At 36.3% G+C, this 27,373-nt stretch overlaps 1 protein-coding gene across 2 annotated transcripts in view; it reads left to right on the top strand.

The window, feature by feature from the left end:
- Window positions 1-27,373, top strand: part of ogre (optic ganglion reduced) — a 98,631-nt gene that overhangs the window by 31,979 nt on the left and 39,279 nt on the right. Inside the window, exon 1 of one of the 2 annotated variants that reach the window (XM_073976889.1) lies at window positions 14,616-15,232. The exons of the other annotated variant lie outside the window; for it this stretch is intronic. The gene's annotated coding sequence lies outside the window, so the exon portion shown is untranslated. Of the gene's footprint in view, window positions 1-14,615; window positions 15,233-27,373 lie in introns of those variants that run through there. 2 annotated transcript variants of the gene reach the window in all.

Below are 27,373 nucleotides of genomic sequence, written 5' to 3'. Positions count from 1 at the left end.
TTTCCTGTATGGCAGTAATGTCTGCCTTGTACTTTTCCATCCTTTATCCTCTATCGTATTACAATGTTACCAATAGACGCAATGCAATATCCTTGAAAATTTATCTATAAAATGTCTTTGGAATATTATTCAAAATTTCGAATAACCATTGGAAATTTTTTCTAGAATTTCCCATATCCACAGAAAAAAAGTAAACAATGAAGGATCTTCTGTCCATTTCTTTCTGAGTGTAAGTAAATCAGTGGTATACTGCACAAGAAACACAGTACAGTGCTACGTGCGATCAAACACGCTCATTGAGACAGTTGTAACTCTTGTTTGGTCAGTTGCATTGGGTGGTAAACTAAACAGCTCTGGCTCAATTCAAGTCGTCATCATCATCAACTACGTGATGAGATAAATAGATACTTGAATGTGTATTTGTGTGAATATCAGTTTTGAGGTTCAAATTGTACCTCAACCAAAATACAATTTATCTACGTGGCACCTACACACCAAGTGAAAGGTAAAAAGATACACCCAAAAGAGAACAACAACAACAACAAACCAACTGCATATAACCTTTGGTCAGTTGATGGACACAAGAGTCACACTCAACTCCACTTGGAAGCAGTGATAAGTGAATGTTGAATTTTTAGAAATTGTTGTCTGTCCTCCCTTCTTTTTGTACACTGTAGTCGAACGAACGTACGTACATAAGTAATGGAACTTTTGGTACCTTTTATTATTTTTCTTCTACTTCTTTTGGTCGTTTTTTGACTGACATTGGTAATTTAAAACTTCAACCAAGTTTTGTATGTCAATACCTTAAGGGTCTTTAAAATTTACACGTTTTGTTCGTTGTCTTTTTTAATGTTTGTTCTGTTTTTTAGTGGGTCTTTTATAAATGCGATGACATACGAAACATGCTGGCTGGCTGAATGCCTGGTATTGTATTTTGTATTTCAGATACTATTTTGAGGTTTTTGTGGTCTGTAGTTTTTTGTTGATGGTAAAAAATAAAACATTAAAAAATTCAGATTAAATAGGTTGCCTGAGCATAGCACACATAACATACAAGCATAAAAGTCATTCAGACCACATTGATAGTTATTGATATACAGTTTTGAAAAAAAAAAAACGAACTTCGGTGCCGAAGTTTGGCTTTCTTAAAATTTATGTTATCATTTCATGCAGATTTATGTTTATTATTAATTAATGCTAATTTACAATTATAAACATATTCTAAATTTATAAATAATAGCGTTGGGATATCGGAAATATGCAAATATAGCATTTAACGAGAGTCACTTCCAAAGTTGTTGGACTATTAGTAATTTTATGGTTTTCGCAGAAAACTCAATTGCATTTTGTCAAATAAAAGTTTTAAAATAATGTAATGTTTCAACCCTCGGCTTTTAGCTTATATACACTTTTATACGACCAAAATGTGTCTCATCGAAATAAAGATTTCTGACCCCCAAGTATTTTTCGACGAAATCCATTTCAGGCAATTTAGAGTCGATTTAGCCATGTCCATCTGTCTGACTGGAGCACACGTGACCTCTAGAACGGATTAACAGATTAGGTCCACAGCACATTCTCGCACTTCTTTTTCCATACTTACTTCATATTCAAAAATAGCACATATCATTCCACTCGTTCCCCAAGAAAAGTTCAAAAATTGTCGGTAAAATATTGCGCACGATAACCATCTACGAATATGAACTATATCCGTTCACTCCTCCTTCCACATAACATTTCAAAAAATTTGACAAAATTGCCGTTTAGTACCTTCCTTTGGGATCGTGTTCAATTTTTTTTGTTGTCCTCACCCTGTTAGATCGGTACAAGTTTTTTAGAGGCATGTCCATACTTTCCTAGAAAATGCGCCAAAAAATTATAAACACAACCTGCGGTCGCTACGGAGTATCTGAGTTGGTCCAAGCTTTACTTACTTTGTTCTATAAGCCGAACTAAGAAAAGATCTCCAATTATCTCTATTTAATGCTTTGCTTTCTGGAATACAACGCCTTTTCATATTTTTATCCACTTGTTTGCTCCATCTAAGCTTAGGCATGCCACGTATTTATACGCCTTTTTAGTGGGTTCATCATCGCTCATTCTTATGATATGGCCTAGCCAACGCAATCATTGCATCTCGATACCTTTATCTATACTGATGTCGTTGTATAGCAGATGCAGGTCGTGGTTCATACGACGTCGATATTCACCGACAACGCAGATTGGTCCATAGATCTTTCGAAGAATTTTTCTTTGCTTGCGCAAGTACCCTGGCTTCGGAACCATACATCAGCATGGGTAGTATCAGTGTTTTGTAAAGCGTTGTTTTTGTTTGACGAGATGTTTCTTTATTCCTAAACTGCTTACTCAGACCGAAGTAGCATCTGTTCTTCTTCGTATTTCACAACTGATGTTGTTGGTTGCGTTTACGGCGGTGCCGAGGTAGACGAAGACGAAGACTACCTCAAAATTATAGGAACCAACGTCAACAGTTGGCCCGATCTCTATGGTCTTCGAGCAGATCCACTTTAGCAGATTCCCTTTCGATTTTTGCAAAGGTGTCAGTTACATCCGTTACCGATCGACCCATGGTGTCAATGTCGTCGGCATAAGCAAGTAACATATGGCTGTTCGTGTATATTGTTCCACTTCTTTTGACCTTCGCGTCTCGTATGATCTTCTCCAGCAGGATGTTGAAAAGATCACACGACAGACCGTTTCCTTGTCTGAAACCTCTTTTGGTAATAAACACTTCGGAGAGGTCCTTTACTATTTTAACCAAGGACCGAGTATCAGTTAATGTCATTCTACAAAGCCTGAGCTTTGCAGGAATACCAAAATACCAGGAATACCAGTCATGGCTTGGAACACGTTTGAACGTATAGGGCTGTCGAAGGCTGTCTCTCACACAATATGCCAGATACTATATTATATGCAATAGGGAGCAGACTTATGCCCATGTAATTGGAGCACACAATCGTATCTCCCTTCTTGTGGACTGGACATAGGATGCTCACATTCCAATCCTCGGGTACGCGTTCTTCCTGCCAGATGGTGCTAACTAGCTGATGAATACACCTTATCAGCGTGTCGCCTGCCTTATTATTCTTCAGCCGATTTATTGCTGTCTTTACCTCATCCAGGCTCGGCGGTATACATTCAATACCATCTTCTGGGATTGGATCTGTGGTATCTTCGCCGTCATCGCTACTGTCGGATACCAACAGTTTGGGAAAATTTCCTTTCCATAACCTGAGCACACTATATGTATCAGTAACCAAATAACCTTGCCGGTCTCTACAGGAGAATATTCCTGTACCAAAGCCATCAGTTTGGTGCTTGAATTTTCGGACTTCATTCTGGTTCCTGTACCTCTCGATTTTTTCTCACTCCCGCCTTTCCATCTCTTTCTTTTTCCTGAGGAAAAGACGTTTCTCTTCTCTCCTTTTCTTTCGATATCTCTCTCGTGCGCTACGCGTTGCTACTGTAAAGTAGCTCTATATGCCGCATTTTTCTCTTCGGTAGCAGCACGACACTCCTGGTCATACCATGAATTCCTTTGTGGAGATCTCTGGAATCCAAGTATGGATTTTGCGGCTGTTTGCATGGAGTGGGCAATATTTTGCCATTGCGTTGTTATGTTATAGGGACAAGGAGTGCTCGCGTTAAGCAATTGGGCTAGTTGAGTGGAATATGCTGTGGCTATCTGTTGTGTTTGCAGCCTATCGATGTCCAACCTCCGAGTTGTCTGTTCGTGCTTTATTTGCAACGTTTAGACGGGTACGTACCTTTGCTGCAGCAAGGTAGTGGTCCGAATCAATGTTTCGCCTCGGAACGATCGTACATCCAACACGCTGGATGAATGTCTTCCATCTTTCACAACATGATCAATTTGATTACTTGTTCTTTGATCTGGAGACAGCCAGGCGTCCTTATGAATATCGAGATGATTAAATCTGGTACTGCTAACTACCACTACTGTTTTTTGCACCTGCAAAGTCTATCAGCCTCATACCATTGTCAGATGTATCACTGTGGAGACTGAATTTCCCGACTGTTGGGCCAAAGATATTCTCCTTTCCTATTTTGGCAACGGTCATATGTTTCTTCTAAGCGCTCGTAAAATATATGTATATTTTGTCTGTTCGTCCTTTTCTTCAGTGGGAGCATGAGCGCAAATAAAGCTGATGTTGAAGAATTTAGCTTTTATTCGAATTGCAGCAAGTCTTTCATTCACTGGAGTAAAGCTGGATACCAGATGTTTAAGTCTCCGACTAACTACAAATCCGCAACCAAACTCGTACTTTACGTCATGACAGCTATAATACAGTGCGTCACCTTTAGGTGTTGTTGTGACGCCTTTCCCAATCCATCGTATTTCCTGTATGGCAGTAATATCGGCCTTGTACTATTCAAGTACGGCCTTGTAGGGAAATCACGCACAAGGAATTACCGGGAATTCTCGGTTTTTTGGTTACGGGATTTTCCCGGGAAATATAATTTTGTTTCAGGAAATATCTTTTTACATTTATCACAACTAATATTGAATGAGTGAATAAACTATGCCCATCACTTTTATACCATAGAATCAGAATTCCATTAGATTTTACAGAATCAATAAATTACAAAAGATTTGGAAATAACTTTTATCTACAAAAGTGTTTTCAGGGAAAAAGTTATAAGAGCCGCACCAAAAACATGGACTATAACTATTTTAAAGTCCCATTTTTATACCCTCAGTCATTGTGCTAAAGAGGGTCTGGCTTGCTGGCTGGTGCGCACGATAACTCTCGAACGAAGATACCGATCAGGTCAAAAATTTGGCATTTGAGATTTTTGTTCAAACATAGTATAAGTTCGAAGATGGACCCTATTGGCGGCTCGATTTGAAATTTTTTCAGCTGTCTGCCTTTACGACGGTACACATTTTGCCGCGGGCAAGACCATACTTCCTGAGATAATGTCTTAAAAGCTCCAAGAAACTTTGACGGCAGCAACTAAAATGGAAAACGACGATACAAATTTTGCCGCGCGCAAGTCCATACTTCCTGAGATAATGTCTTAAAAGCTACAAGAAGCCTTGACGGCAACAACTAAAATGGAAAATCGCAGGAAGTTTTTTATTGGTCCAAACTTTGCATCGTATTATTTCATCTAGTCATGTATCAGTTTGGATATGGACTTTATCGGTACAGCCATTCGGGTACCTCCAACACAAAGTTTAGGAACAGTGTAGTTTAACAGCTCATCTCGAATCGTTTTGAAATTCTTTCCAAAAAGTTATACTTGAAGGCCCTGTTACGACGAGCAACATATTTTGGGAGGGCAGCCTTCCATAGATTAAGGCCCAAAATCTCGCAAAAAAGCCTGCCGGTACCAAATACATTGGGTAGTACGTAAGATAACCGTCGAAGGGAGAAATCTCTCACACTCTCTCTTTTAAATGTTTGGCAACATGCTTTGTGTGCGGCCCTAGTTGAAACCGTACAACTTTTACGGGGTAAATCAATACTTCCTAAGAAATTGGTTCAACAAATTAAAGAGGGCCTAGAAACGTCAGAAGTGTTGTGTTTACCTTTTTTCTTTAGATCCGTGGCTGAGGGTATATCTCTGTCGGAACTGCTGACTGATTCTTTCTTACTTGTTTCAAGCAATCATAAGCATACGAATGAAACATACGGTTTTCGGAGTCCATAAAATTGGAATTACTGATCAATAACTTCATTGTTTGAGCCAAATCACTTTCCATCGAGCGATTTCCTTAGCTTTGAATGAAGGAAATGGTCAGTGTGGGCAATGCGGGCAACATGGTACATTTTTCCACATTTTTTCGTTTTAATTCGATAGGGCGAAAACGTGTAATCCATTTTGAGCCCGCAACTATCTGAAAATATTGTATTTCATATAATTTACTATGGGAAGGTTAAAAAAATCACGGAAATATTGATCCACTCTTGTATTTTTCCCTGAAAAATCTCGGATTCCCGGGAATGGCGATTTTATGATTCTCGTTTCCAGGGAACGATAAAAACCGAGAAAACCCAAACCCCTAATTGTATAACGTTTGCTTCTCGTTTGACCTTTTCCAAGAAGATGTTAAATAGGTCACACGATAAACTGGCACCTTGTCTGAAACCTTGTTTTGGTACTAAAAGTCTCGCAGAGGTTCTTTCTATTTTAACTGCTGGTTTTATGTCGGCCACGCGTACAAAATATTCTTAGCCTTATCTACTATTGAAACGTTAAATGATGAACAGGACGACCGTTTTTCCTACAGAATTTGAGACTCGTATAGATTTTGCGACAATTTTAATCGATTAGGCTATCTGTTGTGTTTGCAGCTTCCCGAAACCCAGCTTCCGTCCATTTTTAGATCGCACTTTTGTCTCAACCTTAAGACGAGTGCGTACCTGGGCACCTACACGGAAATGGTCCGAGTCGTTGTTTGCTCCTCGAATCGATAGGGAATCTAACATAATGGAAGAGTATCTTCCGTCAGGTTTCTGGTTTTCCTATCTGTGGGCATGTATATGTCGAGGTGCGAGAACTTGGTGTTGCTCATTACCATGGTTTTGCCGCTACAAAATCGATCAGCCTCATTCTGTTGTCGGATATTAAGGGATTATGGCCACTTATTGAGCACGAAAAAAAAACACATTTTTGTGATTTTTTACAAGAAATCTAACATACTTTTTTAAAAAGGGGTTTGTTTTCATATGATATGCCACTCTTTGAGCTACTTTTGAAATTTTTATTGATGAATAATATTGCACAGTGCTCTGACAAATGACCGCCTACGAAAAACTGTTTTTCCTAAAGCAGTTTGCGGTACCCACTGTAGCTCGAAAACGAATAAAAAGATCAGCTTATGTTTTTGTTGGATCATTAATCATCTTGTCCTTAAGTGCAGCGGAATTAAAAAATATTCATAAAAAATTGAACTGTCAAAGTCGAAATTTCGATTTTAACTAAATAAATCCGTCAAAAACTATTTTTTTAAGAAAGGTATCTCGCTTATATCGACGCCTCCAAACAATAGTATGCTAAGTCGACTTAGCATGTTTTCAAGTTCTTTACATTTTTATATTTAACGTCCTTTAACTTAAATTCTGTCAAATTTTGGTAGTAATCGGACAATCCGAACAGAAGTTATAAACAAATATTTACTTAGCATAGTACTGAAGTTCAAAAAAATTTCCACACTTTGAGAGCTTCTCCTGCAAAACTCACTTTTTAGACTTAGCATACTATTATTTGGAGGTGTCGATATGTAAGCTTTTTACGTGTATAATAATCACACAAAAACATATGAAGATCGGATCATCCGTTTTTGAGCTACAGTGGGTACCACCGAATTCAAAAATGACATTTCGAGAAAACCGCGTTTAAAACTCCAAATTTACATACAAATCATATCTCAGCTAATATATGTCCATTCGAAATTTTTTGCAACATATTCTATTCTACCTGTACTTTAAAATGAGCCAATAAAAAATTTCGGTTTTTTAAAATTTGTAAGAGGGCATAACCCCTTAAGCTAAACTTGCCGACCGTCGGGCCAAACATACTTACCCTCCCAATTTTAGCATTAAAATCTCCTAGAACAGTTTTAATGTAGTATACTCTTTCTTTAGGCGCTATTAGAATACATACATATATCCTTAGTCTGCTCGTCTTCCTCTTCGGAAGGGACATGGGCTCCCATAATGCTAACATGAGATTGATCCTAAGAACATCGCTCTTGTACGCACTGCTTTTATATCCAGTGAAAAAATGATACCAAACGTGGTCAAACTGATCACAACCGTTGTCGATAGTGTGCAAAACCGTTTGTGGCACGCCGTTGTCAATTTGACAACGAGATGGTGTCAACGGTCTCGAGAATTGACACGTACCATGGTCAAAGTGAGCACTTTTAATATTAAAACCTGAGCACACAGGCGTGGATTTATTAAAGAATATTTTTACTCGGCTCTTCAAGGCGTGGATTAATTAAAGATTTTTACTCGGCTCTTCAAGGCGTGGATTAATTAAAGATTTTTACTCGGCTCTTCAAGACGTGGATTTATTAAAGAATATTTTCACTTGGTCCTTCAAGGCATGGATTTATTAAAGAATATTTTTACTTGGTCCTTCAAGGCGTGCATTTATTAACGAATATTTTTACTTGGCCCGTCAAGGCGTGAATTTATTAACGAATATTTTTACTTGGCCCTTCAAGGCGTGCATTTATTAAAGAATATTTTTTACTTGGCCCTTCAAGGCGTGCATTTATTAAAGAATATTTTTACTTGGCCCTTCAATGCGTGCATTTATTAAAGAATATGATTACTTCGATTGTGGCAATTCTCTCATCAAACGGAGTAAAGCTGGAAACCAGGCTTTTATGTGTCCGCACTTCCTGTAAGGCGATAATATCAGCATTGTATTTAAAAAGTACATCCGTCAGTGCGCAAACTGCGCCTACTCTGTAAAGAGTCCGGACATTCCAGTGCAGATTCGCAGACCATGGTCTTTAAAACGTTTGCAGGGGTCATCACCTAATATTTTTATTTTATCTCATTTTGCTCTCTGCTGGATTGATCTTGCGAACTTATGGTTTTTAGCCGAATACACCACACACTTTTCGGTGTTTTGAAGGTTGTGGCTTCAATATTCCACCGAAATGACTGAAATTTTCTATTTAGTGTTCGTTGGAGGTATACAACATTCCACCTGATATTTGTCGGAATAGATCCACGTCTTCAGATAGCCCCGATAGAACGACACCTCCCGACTTTTGGTGTTCTAAAGATAGTGGCCTCAATATCCGATCGAAATGATTGAAATTTTGCCTTTAGTCTTCTTTGGTGGGAAAAAAACATTCTACTTGAAATTGATCCAAGCCTTCTTAAAACCTCAAAAATACTTAATTTTTTTGGGGAAAAAGATTTTGGTTGTGTAGCCTATAATTGATCTGTCCATAGATGAAAGTTTCAATTAACACAGGCTAAGGGTATACATACATATGCCTGTCGACAAAGCTGACTGATACATTTTTGCTTGTTTTCACGAAAATAAAAGTCACGAATTTTCATGTTTCCAACCGTTTAGAATCGGTGTGGGCGGAGTTCCTGTTGACAAGAGATTTTCTTATTGTTATTTGTCAGATGAAGGAATAAATTTTATTTTGGAAATATCTGAATTATAGTTCCAATACTTCCAATGATGTCACCGAATCCCAAAACTTCTTCTCGTACAATTAAGAAATTAATAACGCTTTTTTCTGTACCATTATACCGGAACAACAATCACTGCGGTATCAGAAGGAGTATTTTTCTAGTTGTACTATTTTGTCAGGGCTTATCTAAAAGTTTGCCGAAACTATTGGACTTTGAGATATTTGTTGGAACACGTTTTGGCACAGCTAAACCATTGGTTTCGTAGTCTCAAACAGTACTGCGAGTAGGATTCGGATTCTATAAGTCGTAGTCTTCTTTGTTTGTAAATTTCTGCATTTGTTAGTCGCCTTGAGCTGTTATGACCTAAGAGATACATTGAAAATTTAGGAATTCTCCTCGAAAGAAAATTTATTCATAATATCACTACAAAATGACCTTCGTCTTAATAAGACAAAACAAAAAATGATTTCAGCATGAACCATGCTGGGATTCGAACCTGGGTCGTAGACAACCAAGTGAGTCTTAGCGTTCTAAGCCACCATGAACTTGTCAAAGCTTCCGATGACAAATATTGATAATCAAGCCCAAAAGAATAATAATTGTGAACACATAATAATAATCGTCATGGTCAAATTTACATTATATTTTTGCTCGGATTTTAGTCTGCAGATATCAAACCGATCAAAATTGAAGCAAATAACTAACTAGTAAAATGTTCCTTAGATCTCAATAAACAACTTTCTAGAACATACGAACTCTGTAGAAACGGTTCTTAATGGCCAAACAGCTAAACAAATGCGATTTTTATCCTCCTTTCTCGGTTTCCGTTCCATAGATAAAAAACCTTTCAAAATTCAAGAAAGCAATCAACAACAATAATGTAGCAAAAGAATCTGCAAACAACTTTCTGAAATATACGAAATGTCTATGATCTGCTCTTAAATGCGAAAATAGCCAAAAACTTTCGAAAATATTAGATTTTTATACTTTATTCTCCTATTCTGGTCCACAGATACCGAACCGCCCAAAATGTAAGGATACAGTTAACTACAAAAAATGTACCCAAGATTTGAATAAACAACTTTGACATCAAAGTCTCAGGTCTTTGGGGGCCCATACCCGCGAAACTTGAAGTGATGGGGAAAAACGCCGGGACACGTGTCTTCTTATTTTTGCTCTTCTATCACGCTGCGGTGTCAAAATATGGCTAATAATATTCGTGTCGCATAGTGTAATTTGTGGTATAAATTCTAAAATAACATTCTAATATGCCTGATGGTCACACTTAACCATCCGTGAAACGTATCATAATGGTTGAATGTGTGGGACTTCGGTGGTTTCCTAATTTTTCTATGTACCTCTTAGGTCATAACAGCTCAACTCGAAGGATAATTTTAGCTCAAATCTACGTCAATTCTGTTGGAGAATTTGGTTTAAAAATTCAAAATACCGAAAACCGGGCGGAAATTTATATGACGACTATTTACCAAATTTCAAAGTTATATCTGAAATATAGTGCACTCTCCTTGTTGAATTCATAAATTTAGCGTCAATATTTCATATATGTACATAAAATCAACCAATAAAATTTTAAAATTTTATGATTTTTGGTCAAGTTGCCAGCGTTGCCGACAGTTTTTGGTCGGAAATCGTCAAATCGTCAACAAAATTTGGAAAATCGTCAAAAATCAACAACATTATCCAAAAGTAGGTTTGGTCGGAAATCGTCAAAAAAAATCGTCAAATCGTCAACAAAATTTGGAAAATCGTCACAAATCCTCAACATTATACAAAACTATGTGTGGTTACCGTTTAATGCGTTTTTTAGCCGATAATTTTGTCAATGAGACTGACAACATAAAATGTACAACCCACAGAAATAAATATAACCCAATCTCGCTTAAGGGGTTGTCCCAAAAAACCAAAAAACTAGTTTTTCATGATTTTGTTCAAAGAAACTACAAAATTTTTTAAAAAGTTTTTTCATTCATCTGAAGGAGCACATCATCCTGTGCCAGACATTGAAAATAGCACATGAACATTTTTAAGCTTTTAGGAGAGAGAGGAGTTGAAGGAGCTCCCTTTCTCCCTTCTAACCTACAAGCTCAAAATATTTTCATAAACATTTTCACAATCTGACACAAGACTTATACTATTTTTAGAATTTTAGCTGTTAAAAAATATTGCATAGTCTTGTGGAAAATGGGTATCTGTAAAACCTTTTTATACCCTGGTGCGCACGATAACTCTCGAACGGATGAGCCGATTTGGTCCACAATTTGGCATTCGTAATATTTTGTCCAAACTTAGTTTAAGTTCGAAGATGGGTTATATCGGTCCACTCCTTCCGGTACCTCCCCCACAAAAGTTCAAAAATGTTCGGAAAATTTGTGTGTACCATAACTCTCGAAGGGAGTAACCGATTTGGTCCATACTTTGCAAATCGTGAAATGTCTACTAGACTTAGATAAGATTTCAATATGGCCTTAATCGGTCCACTCCTTCGGGCACCTCCCACACAAATTTTCGGATAAGTTCAGTTTAAGGCCTTGTCTCGAATCGCTTTGATATTTTTGTAGGAATACACTCCGGTTCATCTGAATAGAACCAGCCAATATTTGTCTACAAATACCGTTATATCTGACGAAAGGAGAGGAATTGCAAATTATAATTTTATGGACATGTATGGACATATGCGTCATAACGGTACTTTTTACTCGCTTTATTAAAAAATGTCAAAATATTAGCATGTTTTAATGGTTCACCAGGATAGGACCACCCTAAGATTTTACACAAATCCTTTGTTAGATGTGGTAAACTTTAACAAAAAACTATTTATAATTATAAATAAATGCCGTTAGTGTTTATTGCCAACAACTATTGTGCAAAAATTTGTATTAGGGTCTTGAAATTTGATGAAAATCGAGGCTTAGAGCTCCAAAAAATATTTTTATGAAGAAATCGGTAGATTTGTAGACAAATATTGGTTGGTTCTATTCAGATGAACCGGAGTGTATGTGTTTACTGCCCCCCATACGACGGTACAAGTTTCATCAGGGACAAGTCTATACTTCCTGAGAAAATAACCTGAAAGTTGCAAAAAATCCCTTTGACACCGTGTGTAATGGTTGGAGCGCAAGATAACTCTCGAAAGGATCTGTCGATTCGGTCCAAAATTTGGCCTTCGTAATATTTTGTCCAAACTTAGTTTAGGTTCGAAGATAAGTTATATCGGTCCACTCCTTCCCGTACCTCCCCCACAAAAGTTCGAAAATGTTCGAAAAACTTGTGCGCACGATAACTCTGGAGAGAGTATCCGGTTTGGTCCGTACTTTGAACATCGCAATATTTCTACAAGACATAGATCAGGTTCGAATATGGACTGCATATGTCAACTCCATCATGTACCTCCCGCACAAAATTTAAAAAAAAAATACACTTTACGACCTTCTCTCGGATATTTTTGATCTTTATTGTAATAAATTTCATTCGCTGCCGCCATTACGACGGTACAAGTTTTTTAGGGCGCAAATCCATTCGTCCTGAGAAAATAGCCCTAAAGTTATTAAAACCCGCATGATAACTCTGGATCGGAGTTGTCGAGTTTGAAGTAATGCACCAAGGTAAAGCTGGGTACACATTGCCAGTTTTGAATGACAGATTAGCTCAAACATCGCTTGCTTGACAGTGTGCCGGTCCATGTTTGTCGGTACACGTACATTTGGTTGATGGGCAGTCGAAAATCGACAAAAGCTCTCATTAAAGAGGACATTGGTATGAATTATTTTATCTCGAAAAATGTTCAAGGAAGATTTTAACCCATTACATCATCTACATGAAAATTTTCAGTTGATGTAAATCCAAGATGAGGCAAAAACTATGAAAATATCTCTATTCCAGATACATATGTATGTATGTATATATGTGCCTAAATAAAGCCAATCCGTCTCGTAATTGTTTAAAAACATTCAAATAGCTCATAAAATCGAATTTGGAACATTGCTTTCCTTAAAGTCTTTCGTGAAATTCTCGTCAAAATATAGTTAACGTCTTTTATTTCATGTAATTCGGGATTACGTGCAAACTCGTCATTTTGGACCAAAAAATCGTCAAATTGTCATTTTTCAATTTTGGGCCAAAAAATCGTTAAAATGACGATAAATCGTCAAATTCGGCAACACTGCCCCAACCCCGAAATGAAATCCTACGTACGTCCCTAGTACGCTTGGAGGAAATAATACGATTTACAAAGTATCGCCAAATCAAAGAAAAGTCCCACATAAGCCTCATAAGAGACGATGAGGCGGGGAGCTGGTACATACATACATATGTACATACATAAGAACTATTCTAATTACAAAGTATTGGAAAATTCAAATGTATTAAATTTTCCATATCTTCCCTCATATCACTCACATCCCTCCCTGAAAATAAGAAAATTGTGTGAGGTGACCCTCGTATTTAGTATTTCCAACATTGTTGTTTACCATTTATAGAATGGCTAGAATGGAATTTCTCCATTCTAACAAGATAACCAAAATAAAAACCCATTCATTCCCTTTGGTTTTTCTACTTTGGAATTTTGTGTCGTGTTATGTTTTTTTGTTTTTGTTTTTGCAAACAATTATGAATTCCCCCTGGAATCGACATCTGTTTTCTATTTTTTGCGTCTTTGCAACATGTTGAGTACACGGCACCATGGATTTTGCAGCTGCCTCCTGGAGAGCCTGCCTGAGTTTGCCAAATGCAAACAAAAACAACAACAAGCAATCCTTTTGCATCCAACGCACATCTAATGTTTGATGCTACTATGAATGTTACTAATAAACACGACGTATGCCATAGCAGCACTTAATGAATGTGGTGTAAATGTGTGTGAGTGAGTGTCTGGGAGCGATACGAATGAGCAAAGTATCTGTGAGAGTGTAGAAAAAGTATCTGTGTGTTTTTTGAGTTAATTGTGTGAATGTGGTGGCTTGAGATCCCACCGTTTTATGTTTCTTGGTGGTTTGTGAGGTATCGGAATATGGCTCTCTCTACATCTCTCTTTCTCAGTATCTGTTGGTAAAGAGGGCGCTCTTGTAGCTTGTGGGTTGTTTTAAGCATGGATTCATGGATTTTTTGATTATGTTTGAATTCAATGAGTTATTTTTGTTGAAATCTCTGAGCATGTTTAAACTACTACCGTTTGTGTGTCTGTCTGTCTGTCCGTCCAGCTGAATTGTCTGTAATTACTGTATACAACAAATTCAGTTACTTTTATGGTTATTTGTTGTTGTTGTAATTGATGTTATTGCAATGCTGTTATTGTTGATTGTTTGTTAAATTTTGTTGCTGTGTTGGTGTTGTGTACTCACACTGTGTTCGCGCTCTATGCCACCGCTTGAGTTGTATGCCTGCGATGGATGTTCTTGTTGTTGTTGCTGCTGCTGTTATTTTCTGTTAGCTCTTGGTTGTATTTATTATTGTGTGGTGTTGTGTTGTTGTTCTCCGTGTTGTGTGTTTTTGTTCGAAATGTGTTTTCGAGCTTCTTGAACATCAGCCACTGTTCGAGCATGTTAGTGTAGTATTTGTGTGTTCACAGTACTCAGCTTAAAGTATCTGACGACGCGCGTAAAAATCTTGTTTTCTGTTTTCTACCAACCAACCACCACATTTCGTTCGTTTACAAAAATCTTTTCTATTTCAATGCTGTGTTGAGTAGGAAAAAAATATCAAAAATAAAATCGACAACAAATATTGAATACGTTTTAGTATTAGAAACAAAGAAATTGCAATATTTTTTTGAGTTGAAAAAAATTCCATTAAACAATTTCTTTAAAAATAGTGTGCTCAGTTTTTGTTTGGAAAATTAGAGAACAGTTATAAGCCACCCACTCACTCACATTGGGCATCTTAAGCTATTTGCATTTTAGCGGCAAATCTAAAAATTTGTGATAACATTCCAATAACACGCCAACAGAACCCAACGAATCATCATCGCCAACCCAACCAAAAACCACCCACCGGCAACTATCCATCATCAAGGAGGAAACTTTCATTAGCAGAAATTCATAACAAATGATTTTGTAAGTACAAGTAAATTGAATAATTTATAATGGAATTTGTTTATGAGGAAATTGGATATAAAAACAATTTAAGAGAGTTCGAAGTTCCGTGATTTCCTGGCCACAAATTATGTTCTAAAGTGTAAAAATCATCTACCCAGCCCTTCTTTAATATTCCGAAGTTGTCTAAGAGCTTTCACAGAATTAAAAAGTATTCGTTTCAAGGGTTGACGAAGTCTAAAAATGTTCCGGATTACTGAAACCTTCTAAAATAACCATTGTTACATATTCGATTTAGTTCTCGAAGCGATAAGAAGAATATGTCAAGGGTTAACGTGGTCTAAAAATGTTCCGAATTACTGAAATCTCAATACAAAGGATGTTTCAAGTCTGTAGAGACCTCGGTACATAAGAAGTCTCACCTGCCTGCCTGCTTCATTTCTGATAAAAATAAAAGAATTACGAAGGCCGAGCCAATTCCGAGTTGCCCTTTTCTTCTTAAAGTGTTCGGTTTACATTCTCGAAGCGATTAGAAAAATTTGTCAAGGGCTAACGAAGTCTAAAAATGTTCCGGGTTACTGAAACCTTCTAATATAAACACTGTTACATGTTCGTTTCCTTTCTTGAAGCTATAAGAATAGTGTTCTAAGGGTTATCGAAGTCTAACCACGTTCCGAATTACTGAAATCTTCCAATACAACGACTGTTTCAAGTCTGTAGAGACCACGATACATAAGAAGCCTTACCTGCTTGCTTCATTTCTGATAAAAATAAAAGAATAAAGAAGGCCGAAGCAATTTCAAACAAGGTTGCCTTTTTCCTTATTCTTCTTATGGAGCAAGTCAGGCGGTGAGGCTTCTTATGTGTCGAGGCCTTTCCTTGACTTGAAACAACCGTTACATTGGAAGGTTTAAGTAAGGTCGGATCGTTTTTAGACTTCGATAACCTGTTTATTGGCACTGTTTTCTTGTTTTAGAGCTGAAGGTCGAACCTTATAGCCCACAGAATACAATTTCATAACCTTGTTAATCCAGTACTCAGTCACACATTCTAAACACTTGCCAAACCCTAACAGATCCATATTTTAATACACCAATGTAGGCAGAAATACTTCTCTACACAATTTCCGGAAGCCCCTATGAACACCTATTGATCCAATTTTGGGGGGTGGGATAGTGTAGTGCGACGTCTATGCTATACTAGATCTTCCGACTTCCAAAAACCTCCTCAACTTCCGGTAAGAATCCCTAACTTTTTTTCGTTTATTGTTTGGCAAATTTTCTTCTTCAAAGCAGCTGCAAAACTCCTATGGGTATTTCTGGGGTTCAGTTAGAGAATTTAAAACCGCAATGTCTAACCTTCCGATGATATGTATTTATTTTGTTACCTCAAACGTCGCCGAAGGGACAAGATAGACTTCTCTCATATCAATGAGTGCACTCCGATTCATATTGGCTCAGTGATATGGTACCTACTTTTTATCGCCGATTCCAAACGTTGTAGCTTCAGCCACCCCTTCTAAAGAAGATGTCTGAAATATTCAGGAAATGTCGCATATATTTCTCTGATATGATATCTACTTTTTATCACCAGTTGTTGTATACCTTAAGACGACTTAGATGTCTGAGATATTCAGGAGATGTCGCCTACATTACGCTCAGGGGATCTGTACGATAACTGTCCCAGCAATAATTACTCAGCAAGTTCCAGCAACTTCTCTCAGTGAATTTTACTCTCTCAAGCTAAAGCAATAATCCTAATCACAACGCTTTAGAATCGAAAAAATTTTAAATTGTGAAATTTTTCGTGGTCAAAAATTTAAGCATTTCAAGTTGTTTACATTGAACAGCTGATTTGAAGTCAGCTGGCAAAACATACCAATTTTTACGGGACAAGTTTTCCCAGCAAAGTCAAAGAACAGTCAAAAAGTCTCTCTCTTACCTCGCTCTCTTTTGCTGGACAATTTTGTTGTCGAACAGCATTCAGTAAAAATTCGTACAAATTTTTGGGTTATCGTACAGACCTAATACAATACCCATATCTAACTAGGGAAAGGAAATGGAAAAATATTTGTCGACTTTTCGATTTTGGTATAATATTAAAAATGCGATTTTTCGGTCTGGCGATTATTTCAGTTGTCATAAAACTAGACTTTCGACGTTTTGATAACCGCTAAAAATTTCGAGTTTTTATACCCTCAGCATTTATGCTAACGAGAGTATAGGTATACACTTTCATACGGGCAAACTGTGCCTCGTCGAAATAATGGTTTTAGACCCCAAGTATGTTTGGACGAAATGTGTTTCAGACATTTTGGAGTCGATTGAGCAATGTCCGTCTGTCTGGCTGGCTGGAGCACACGATAACTCTCGAACGAATGAACCGATTCGGTTCAAATTTTGGCTTTCGTTATATTTTGCCCAAACTTAGTTTAAGTTCGAAGATGGGCTATATCGGTCCACTCCATCGGGTACCTACCACAGAAAATTTCGGAAAAGTTCAGTTTAGGACCATGTCTCGAATTGCTTTGATTTTTGTTTTAGCAACTTTTATTCACTGCCCCCCATACGACGGTACAAGTTTCATCAGGGGCCAGTCCATACATCCTGAGAAAATAGCATGAAAGTTGCAAAAAAAACCCTATGACACTGTGTGAGGTGGTTGGAGCGCAAGATAACTCTCGAACGGATCTGCCGATTCGGTCTAAAATTTGGCCTTAGTAATTAGTAAGAAGCAAATTCATCTGTAATATGTAGGTCAGTAGTGACACGTAAATATTTTTCGGTAAAATAAATTGAGTTTTTGGGAAAGAGCGGAAAGGAAAGAGCTCCTGTGCCCTCTCTCCTAATCAATATTTCCCCAAAACACTATTTATACGTGTAATTACTGACTTCCCATCAGAAAATTGTGGAACCGCCAAAGTCAAAATCGATTGGAAAGATCGATTGGGCGATTTTTTCCTCTGGTCAAAAATCGACTTCGACTTTTAGACTTTTGATAGTCGTTTAATCAATTAACCGAAACTTGACTGATTTTAAACCAAATTTTCAGATATAGTACCCCCTCAACATTCAACGTTACGCTGTAAATTCCAACCCCCTATTGCATGGCATTCCATTCACTCACTCATTCATTACTTACATCAATCATAAATTTCAATGCAATTTGTTTCGTTTTTTTTTTATATGGAATTCAAAAGCTGTAACTGCTGCCACTGTTACTGTTGCTGCATAGTCTCTAGCATGTCACAAATAACTCTTTCCGTTTTGCGTTTAATTGTCATCCGCAACAGATCACATTGAATTTCATTAGATATTAGTCACCATGAGAATAGAAGCAACAACAAAAACAACACACACTTCTCACATTCATTAAAAATTCATACTCACAATTATAGATAACTTTGAATAGCTAGTAGATAGTTTTGAAATTATAGATAACTTTGAATACCTAGCAGATAGTTTTGAAATAGTTTTGCTGCATTTGCCGGAAAATAAAATTTTGTTTTCTGTTTTCGATTACAGAATGCAACAACAGTTCACCTTTTATTCGTGCAACAGCTTGTCGTTTTTGTTGCAGATAAGAATTTGAAGGTTATAATAGCATTAATTCCAATTATTGTTTTTGTTCTCCCTTTTTTGTTGCTCATTACCCTCGAAACAAGTATCATCTGCTGTTCGGTAGTTTGTTGATGTTATCTCAAGTTTTTGTTTTGGTATGTTGCTTTTGTTGACTCTATTGAAATTGTGTTGCAGTGGTCGGTCAGCTGGGATTTTGAATGATAGAAAACGCAAGGTTGAACAATTCTTCAGTCCATAAGTGCAGTTACAATGTCCGAACATAGACATTTGTATTCAGTTCAAACAGTTCCTGTTCTTCTTCGTACACATTTTCCTAGGCAAACTTAAGTAAGAGTATGTATAGACTTTGGTTACAGCAACATAAAAATATCTAACATAAAAATATGATTCCAGCAACAAGGTTGAACTATGTACAATATTAACCATACAGTTTATCACTGAGTGATATGTCACAGTTCCATCTTATTATTTTGTATTTAGTTTCTGAGACAATAAGTATATTTTCTTTTAAAATATGTATGTTTCCTGTGACCATGTAGTACATACATATAATGTAATAAAATATTGTGACCTCCCCAAAAAAATTTAAAATTTTTACATAAGTGAGAGGATATATTCCCACAACATCCCCAAAGAGACAAGGCAGACTTTTCTCATATCAATGAGTGCAGAGAAGTTTTCATGGCTGAAATACTCAGGAAACGTCGTCTACATTACGCTGAGGGGATTTGAAACAGACAAACATGTTAATGTTCTGGTCCTAACCCAAAAACTATAAAGAAAAAGTAAAAAAGTATCAGTCTGCTTTGCCGACAGAGATATACCCTCAGCCTGTGTAAATTGAAACAATTTTTCCCAAAAAAACTTATGTATTTGGGGGGTTTCAAAATTTTGGGCGTATGAACCGCAAAAATGTTGATTAGGATTAAAGTTCAAAAGTTTTGTGGAGAAGTTACTTAAAGGAATGGACCGACATAGACCATGGGGGTGCCATAGAGGGTTTTTACACTTGCCCCTTAAAAAAACTTTTACCATCGTAATTGAGGCAGCGAAAATAAGTTGCTTCAACAAAAATCAAAGTGATTCGATAGCAGCTCTTAAAGTGAACTTATCCTAAATTTTGTGTGGGAGGTACCGGATGGAGTGGACAAATATAGTCCATATTCGAACCTGATCTATATCTGGGGCACACAATTTTTCCGAACATTTTTTTAACTTTTGTGGGGGAGGTACCTGAAGGAGTGGACCGAAATGGCATATCTTCGAACTTAAACTAAGTTTGTAAACAATATTACGAAGGCCAAATTTTGGATGGAATCGGCATATCCGTTCAAGAATTATCTTGAGCTCCAACCACTACACATGGTGTCATAGGGGTTTCTTGTGCCTTTCAGGCTATTTTCTCAGGAAGTATGGACTTGCCCCTGATGAAACTTATAACGTCATATTGGGGCAGTGAATACAAGTTTCTGCAACAAAAATCAAAGCGATTCGAAAACCTAAACTGAACTTTTCCGAAATTTTGTGTGGAAGGTACCCGAAGGAGTTTACCGATTGAGTTCATATTGGAACCTCATCTAAGTCTTGCAGAAATTTCACAATGTATGGACCAAATCGGTTACTCCCTTCAAGAGTTATCGTGCGCACAAATTTTCCGAACATTTTCGAACTTGTACTTGCCTCTGCCGGCGGAGCCGACTGATACTTTTTTACCAATTTTTTGAAGCCCAGTTTTTCCATTTCTTTTTTTTTTTTTTTTTTTGTTGTGGAAATGATGAAGGACCTTGATGATGTGATTGTTAACCCACGTACCCTGCAGCTGTTTGATGTGATTCTAAAATTTTCGGAGATAAGCTTCCGACTTGAATAAAAGCTATTCTCTACCTTAATGAGGTGGGTACCTTTGGTGCAACAAAGCAGTGCTCGACGTGTTTTCTCATGTTCTCATTGTTCCCTATTTCAAACTGCTAAGGTGAATTTATGTGCATATGTTCAATTTCACCACACTCCAAAAAGCATTTATTCGAATTGTTGACGTTCTTATATCCATCGGGGTAAATTTGTGTTGCTTCATGGTATATATAACACACATCGTATCCTGTAGGTATTATTATGACACATTTTCCGTTCCCTCACTTTAAAGAGGTGCAGGCTTGCTGATCATGTTCGTTAACATATTTTCCGGGTTGATTAACATTAGAGGAGTTTTTTTTTTTTTCTTAACAAAAATGGTACTATTTCCCATCTTTATATATCCTTTCCCATTTTTTTGGGTTCCTTAGACGAATTAGCAATTATTCTTCCTTTTCTATTCGAGGAACTATGGACAGTCTTCATATTTAGATGATCGATATTACAAAGTATACGTTAGCTAAGTATGTTTCCGATTTCAATTTAATTTTTGGAGTTTTCTGACAAATTAAGCCAATTAAATTTACGTGGTTATAAGTTGAAAAGAATTGCGAATCTTATTATTGCTTAATTGCATTTATTTTAAATTAAAAGCAATTTTTTCGGCATACTTATAGCATATTCTATATATAATACATTTCTTTTACATGCGCTCAGTTAGGAGCGGATGAATGAAATGTGGATTGCACAATATGTGTAGGGTTAACGACATCTAAAAACAGCAAATCAACTGAGTTCACAAAATTTGTGTCAAGTTTGTGTTTTAAAATACTGTCGTTGTTATTCTTGTCAATGATGACGTTTTCAACGATTTTGCAAGTTTTGTCTATATTTGATGAATATTTTAATGACTTTTACGAAGTCTGCTTGTTATGGCAGAACAAGTATTGACACGATTGATAAAAAAATAAAGTTAAAACAACAATTTAAACAATGACAAAGAACTAAAAAATAAGGTGGAAATTTCATTGTAAAAATAAATTAGTCATTTACTTTGCTTTATATAGACAATGCAAAGACAATGGCTGCAAAAGTTTAAACTAATTAATGTAAATAAATTAAATTATAATTGTGTTATTCCATTTTTTTAATAAAACAAAGAGAATAGAACTACCAGAAAATTATTTTATTTTACTTCAATTAAATGGTTTAATACAGACAGTAATTAATAACTATAATAGAGATATCAGAGAAATATATATCTATTACAGGTATATATACTGTATACTGTCTTTAATTCAGACTATTTTGAAAAATTAAAATTGTAGCAGTTATCACAATAAAAAACGCCACCTATGTTCTCTTTAATTCTCTTTATATTGCTTTTATAGAAATTGAAAACTCATTGAAGTTAGAATTTCAAGAACAATAACCACCATCAGCACCTGGCGGTTATTTCAAACTCCAACAAAACTCATGTGGTAAATGACTGGACAAGATACCCAGTCAGTTAGACAGACATACGCTCATAACAAACGATGACAATGGAACGGAAGTGAGTAGTTGCACACATGAATAAAAGACCGGCGTTTTTATTAAACGAAAGTAAATTCACGTTGTGAAGACTATAAACAGATGACTGGTGGTTTTTTAAATTATTTTGTCTTAGTAATTACGGTGGCCACTTTTTGTTGTTGTCCGAATGAAAGAACCAACGAAAAAGAGGAAATAATTTAAAAGAAGTTTAATTCGATAAGGAATTGTAGGGGTAAATACATTTATATATAGTTAGGAAGTTAAAAGAAGTAAGTAAGAAAAGCTTTAAGTTCTGCCGGGCCGAACTTTTTATGCCCTCTACCAAGAACTGTATACAATTAGTTTAATTTCGTTTTATTACAGGAGTAGTACATATATCTCAACTGATCAAAACAGCCAAAATGGGGCGACATGTTTCTCTTTCCAAAACATGGACCAATATTTACAATTTTCCGAATTGTGTGAAATATATAAAATTGGGCAATACTGACTAGACCTAAACCTGGATATTCTGGATTTGGATAGTTAACAACATCAGGAGCACCGTTCTATGGATGCTATATAAAACGTTGACCTGTAACGATAAATTTCTGGAGGAGAGCTTCGTAACTTAAAAACTTTCAAAATACCGAAAATTTTGAGGGACCTTTCTATGGGGGCTGTACAAAAACATGGAACAATACCGAAAATTTTCAGGTGGAAAGTTGTATACCACCCGCTGGCGGATTATTAAATATGATCCGTTTCGATGGGATATTGATGACACAACCTTCAAAATACCAAAAATCGGTAGGTACGGTCCTATGGCGGATATTTGAGGACGTCGACCTCTACCGGCACATTTCGGGTGGAATATTTCATACCCCTATCAAAAACTTAATACCAAATATCAGCTATTTCGGCGGGGAACGAAGACTAACTACCAAATGTCAGTCATTTCGATGGGATATTGAGCAGCAACCTTTAAAATACCGAAAATCGGGAGGTACCGTTCTATGGGGGCTATATGAAGACATGGACCTATGCCGAAAAATGTCAGGTGGAAAGTTTTATACCCTCAGCGAAGACTAAGTACCAACTTGCAGCCATTTCGGAATTATAATGAGGCTAAAACCTCCAATATACCGAAAATTCGGATATACCGTTCTATGGGGAGTACATCAAAACTTGGACGTTTAGGGAAATTTTTGTAGCCCAGAAAAAGACTAAATACCAAATTTCAGCCACTTCGGTACTTTAATGATTCTAAAATCTTAAAAATGCCGAAAATCGGGCAGTACCGTTCTGTGGGAGCTATATGAAGACGTTGACCTATACCGATCAATTTCAGGTGGAAAGTTTTGTATCCACAGCGAAGACTATGTACCAAATTTTAGTCATTTCGGTGTTATAATGAGGCTAAGCCCTTCAAAATACCGAAAATTAGGATGTACCTTTCCATGGGTGTACATCAAAACGTGGACCGATACCTATAAATTTCTGGGAGAATGTTTTGCATCCCAAAGGAGGACGAAATATCAAATTTCATCCATTCAAAAATTTCGATTCCGTGGTCAAATGAGACTAATACATTCAAAATATCTTCTGTAGATAGAAGAGGTTTTAGAGGTCTTCTATAATACCTTGGTATTCTATTGGCAGAAGTCCTTCCGCACAAATTTTGTCTTAGATAATATTCTAAGACAAAATAATTTCTTTAGGTCTTAAGATAAAAAATGTTATACTATAAAAATGAGGGCTTCAACATGTCTTCTAAAAGCAGAATATTTTTTTAAAAACGTTCAGTAGATTGATACTCTGAACATTGATACTGCAGAATATCTTCTTCAGGAATGTTATTGATACCAATTTGGCAGAACATTTTCTACAAATTTGCTATAGACAGGATACCTTCTATAGGTCTTCTATATAAATGGAACCTTTCAAAGTCCTTCTATAGACAGAAGGCATTCCATACGTCTTCTACTGACAGACAATTCTTTTAAACACTTCAACAGACAAAGAGTCTACGTACGGAGAACTTATTTAAACTTTCTTGTAGGTCATCTATAGCTCGGAAGAACACCTTCTATAGGACTTTTATGGAGTTAATTCCTTGTATAAGCTTCTATAGGCGACGTTTTCGGAAATTGTAAAGTTTGGTCCAAGACGTAAATTTTGCTGCAATATTTAAGTCCGTCCGTATGTCTGGCTGGAGCGCACTATAACTATCGAACGGATCAACCGAAAGCAGTAAAAAGCCCTACGGCATCATGTTTAGTGGCTGGAACACACCATAACTTTCGAACGGATTAGTCGATTCGGTTCACAATATTTTGTCTAAACTTAGATTAATTTCGAAGAAGATGATGCAAACTTTGGATTTCCTAATATTTTGTCCAAATTTAGTTTAACTTCGAAAATTGTCTATACCGGTCTCCCCCAAAAAAGTTCAACATTTTTGTTTAAGCACAATTTAGGATCTGCTCGAAGATTCTATGGAACTTTATACTTGTGAACCGCTACCTAACTGGAAGTCGCGACATGCATAGAAAAGAAATTACTCCCAAAATAAGATCGATTTCCAAATTGGACTATGTCGATCCATTTCTACAGGTACCTCCTCCGCAGCACTTTTGAGATTTTTCAAGTTCATATGTCCAAAAGGACCACAAAATCTGAAAATACCCTAATACATAATTATTGGGAAAAGGATCTTGGTTGCGTTGTAGGTATTCGATTCGATATTGTCAATAGATGAAAGTTTCAACTCTCAAAGGCCGGGGTATATCTCGGTCGACAAAGATGATATTTTTTTACTTGTTTTCTTGAGTATTTCAGTCATGTAAAACTTTCGTACAATTAAAGTCTTGCTATGTTTGACAGCCGTTGATGACGCTGACTTGAACAGGAGCTAAAACTAGAATCAGGTTCCACTTGTTTCTTGTGGCCCAGTTCATTTCATATCACTACCTTTTGACGATATTAAAGGTAGTGATTAACGTCACCCCTGTAAGGTATAAAACGACAATAATATAAATCACAATTAATTTGAATATTACAAATTACTTAATATTTCCAACTCAGTACAACTATCTATCACGGCTAGTAAAACTTGTTAGGCAAGTTAAAATATGAAAAAGTTAATTAGCTTTGAAATTAAAAATTTTATAATTACAACAGCAGTTTAAATTGATATCTCAGATTGTTGTTGCTAGCATTAAAATGTTAACCATAAAGTTGTTAAAAATATGTTGGACGTTTATAAAAGTTTCGGGCAAAACCAGATTCAAAGTGGGAATTATTTAAACAAATAAAAAAAAAACACAAGGGGCTAATGTGTATTATTTACTCAATATGGTAATATGGAATTTTGAGAATTTTGTTAAATTGGAAAATACATATCGTCATCAAATATGCCATAAGACCAAACCCACACACAAATCGAAATTCGTTTTTTGATAAGATCTGATACATAAAGTTAAAATACATGCTCTGGCAAAATTTCAATCTTCAACGTTCAAAAACAACGATCCTATTCAAGAAATGGCATTTCAGAAAATAATATAATATTACAGATTTTGTTGCAATGACGGATCCCAAAACCAAGCGTTTCCGCTGTTTTGGTTTCATTTATTGCTCCCATTCGTATAGGATTGATAATATCCCGAATACTCGCCCTCCTAAGAATTATATTCCATAAAACAGTTTTTTATTTTATAACGTTTTTTGCTTCTCCTACAAAATTTTGATTTTGTGGGTTACGTCTTCGGGCATTTATGGTGACGATGTGTATGTATAAAAAAATACGCACAAGGAGAAAAACAATATCATCACAGGAATCATAATTTAAAAAGAAATATAGTTATGGTAACAATATAAACATATATTTTTTGCTACCACAATATTAGTAGTGTTCTACAGTATAGAAGACAAGAATTTCTCATATGTATCTGGATTCCATGCCCAAAGAACTTAATCTGAGTCTTCCTCAAGTAAATTTTTACCTCAATGTCTCATATATGCACGTACTTTGAGATGTAATTTAATGTCATTTATATGAAACGTGACGTAAAACCTTGTGCAGATTATTGCAATTCATTCAGTTGGTTAGCTAGCTAGCTGCTGCCTGGCTGGTTACGGTGTTAGATTATCACTCTCTCGAACACTACAATGCAATCTCACACGAATACTTACCTGAACACTCTCAAATACCCCACACCACACATAAGGTGTTGTTGTTGGTGGGGTAGCTTAATATGATAATGACGGTTAAAGGTGTTATTATCAAAACCACCCATTGACAGCTTGAATATTGTTTGGATGCAAGTACAAAATGTGCAGTATAGAATCGTCGTATATTGGATTGGCGAATTGTATATGGGTCATTTTGTATTACAAAATAATTATGCAATTATTGAAATAGAATACTTTACAAACAAAAACCGGTTTTTGAGAAAAATAATCTCAGTTGTGGGTTTTAAAGGGGAATAACAAATGTTGAATCTTTATTTAGAGGGGTATAGAAAATTAAAAAATATATTAAAAAAATGTAGCTGCAAGTTATGACGTAAAATCACATTTCGCAATGTGAATTTAACTCAATACTTTTGTTCTAATAATACTATCCACCCCCTACATAACACGACAGTTTCATCAAATTTCCTTTGTTGTCTACATTCTCTAATGGAAGCAACAGGTTTCGACGTTACGTTTCATTGCTTGCCAAATAAATGAGGTGCAAATTTTATTCAAAATAAGCTGAGAATTTTTTTACTTTAAAAAATATGAATAGTTTTTATGGTTATATTAGGGATGTCGATTAAAGAAAATTATACAATTTTCACGGGTGCCACCGTGGAGCAATGGTGTACACACTCGCCTTACACACTGAATGACCGGGTTCTATTACCAAGAAATCAAGACACAGCTCGCAATTTTTAAGATAGAGCTTTGTAATTTGGTACAGAAGTTTATATTACTCCTAGGATGTTTGGTATTGCAAATGGGCTATATCGGTCCACGTGTTGATATAGCCCCCATGGAACGGTACCTCCCGATTTTCGGTATTTTGAAGGTTGTGGCCTCAAAATTCCTCCGAAATGGCTAAAGTTTGGTATTTAGACTTCGCAGGAGGTATACAACTTTCCCCCAGAATTCCAAGCCTTCATATAGCCCCCATAGAACGGTACCTCCCGATTCTCGGTATTTTGAA

The sequence above is a fragment of the Musca autumnalis genome, unplaced genomic scaffold, assembly GCF_047663935.1.
Source record: "Musca autumnalis isolate F117 unplaced genomic scaffold, ASM4766393v1 scaffold_3, whole genome shotgun sequence".
In the NCBI taxonomy this organism is placed as follows: Eukaryota; Metazoa; Arthropoda; class Insecta; order Diptera; family Muscidae; genus Musca; species Musca autumnalis.
Note: the sequence above shows the minus strand (reverse complement) of the source record. Positions and strands in the feature narration are given on the sequence as shown.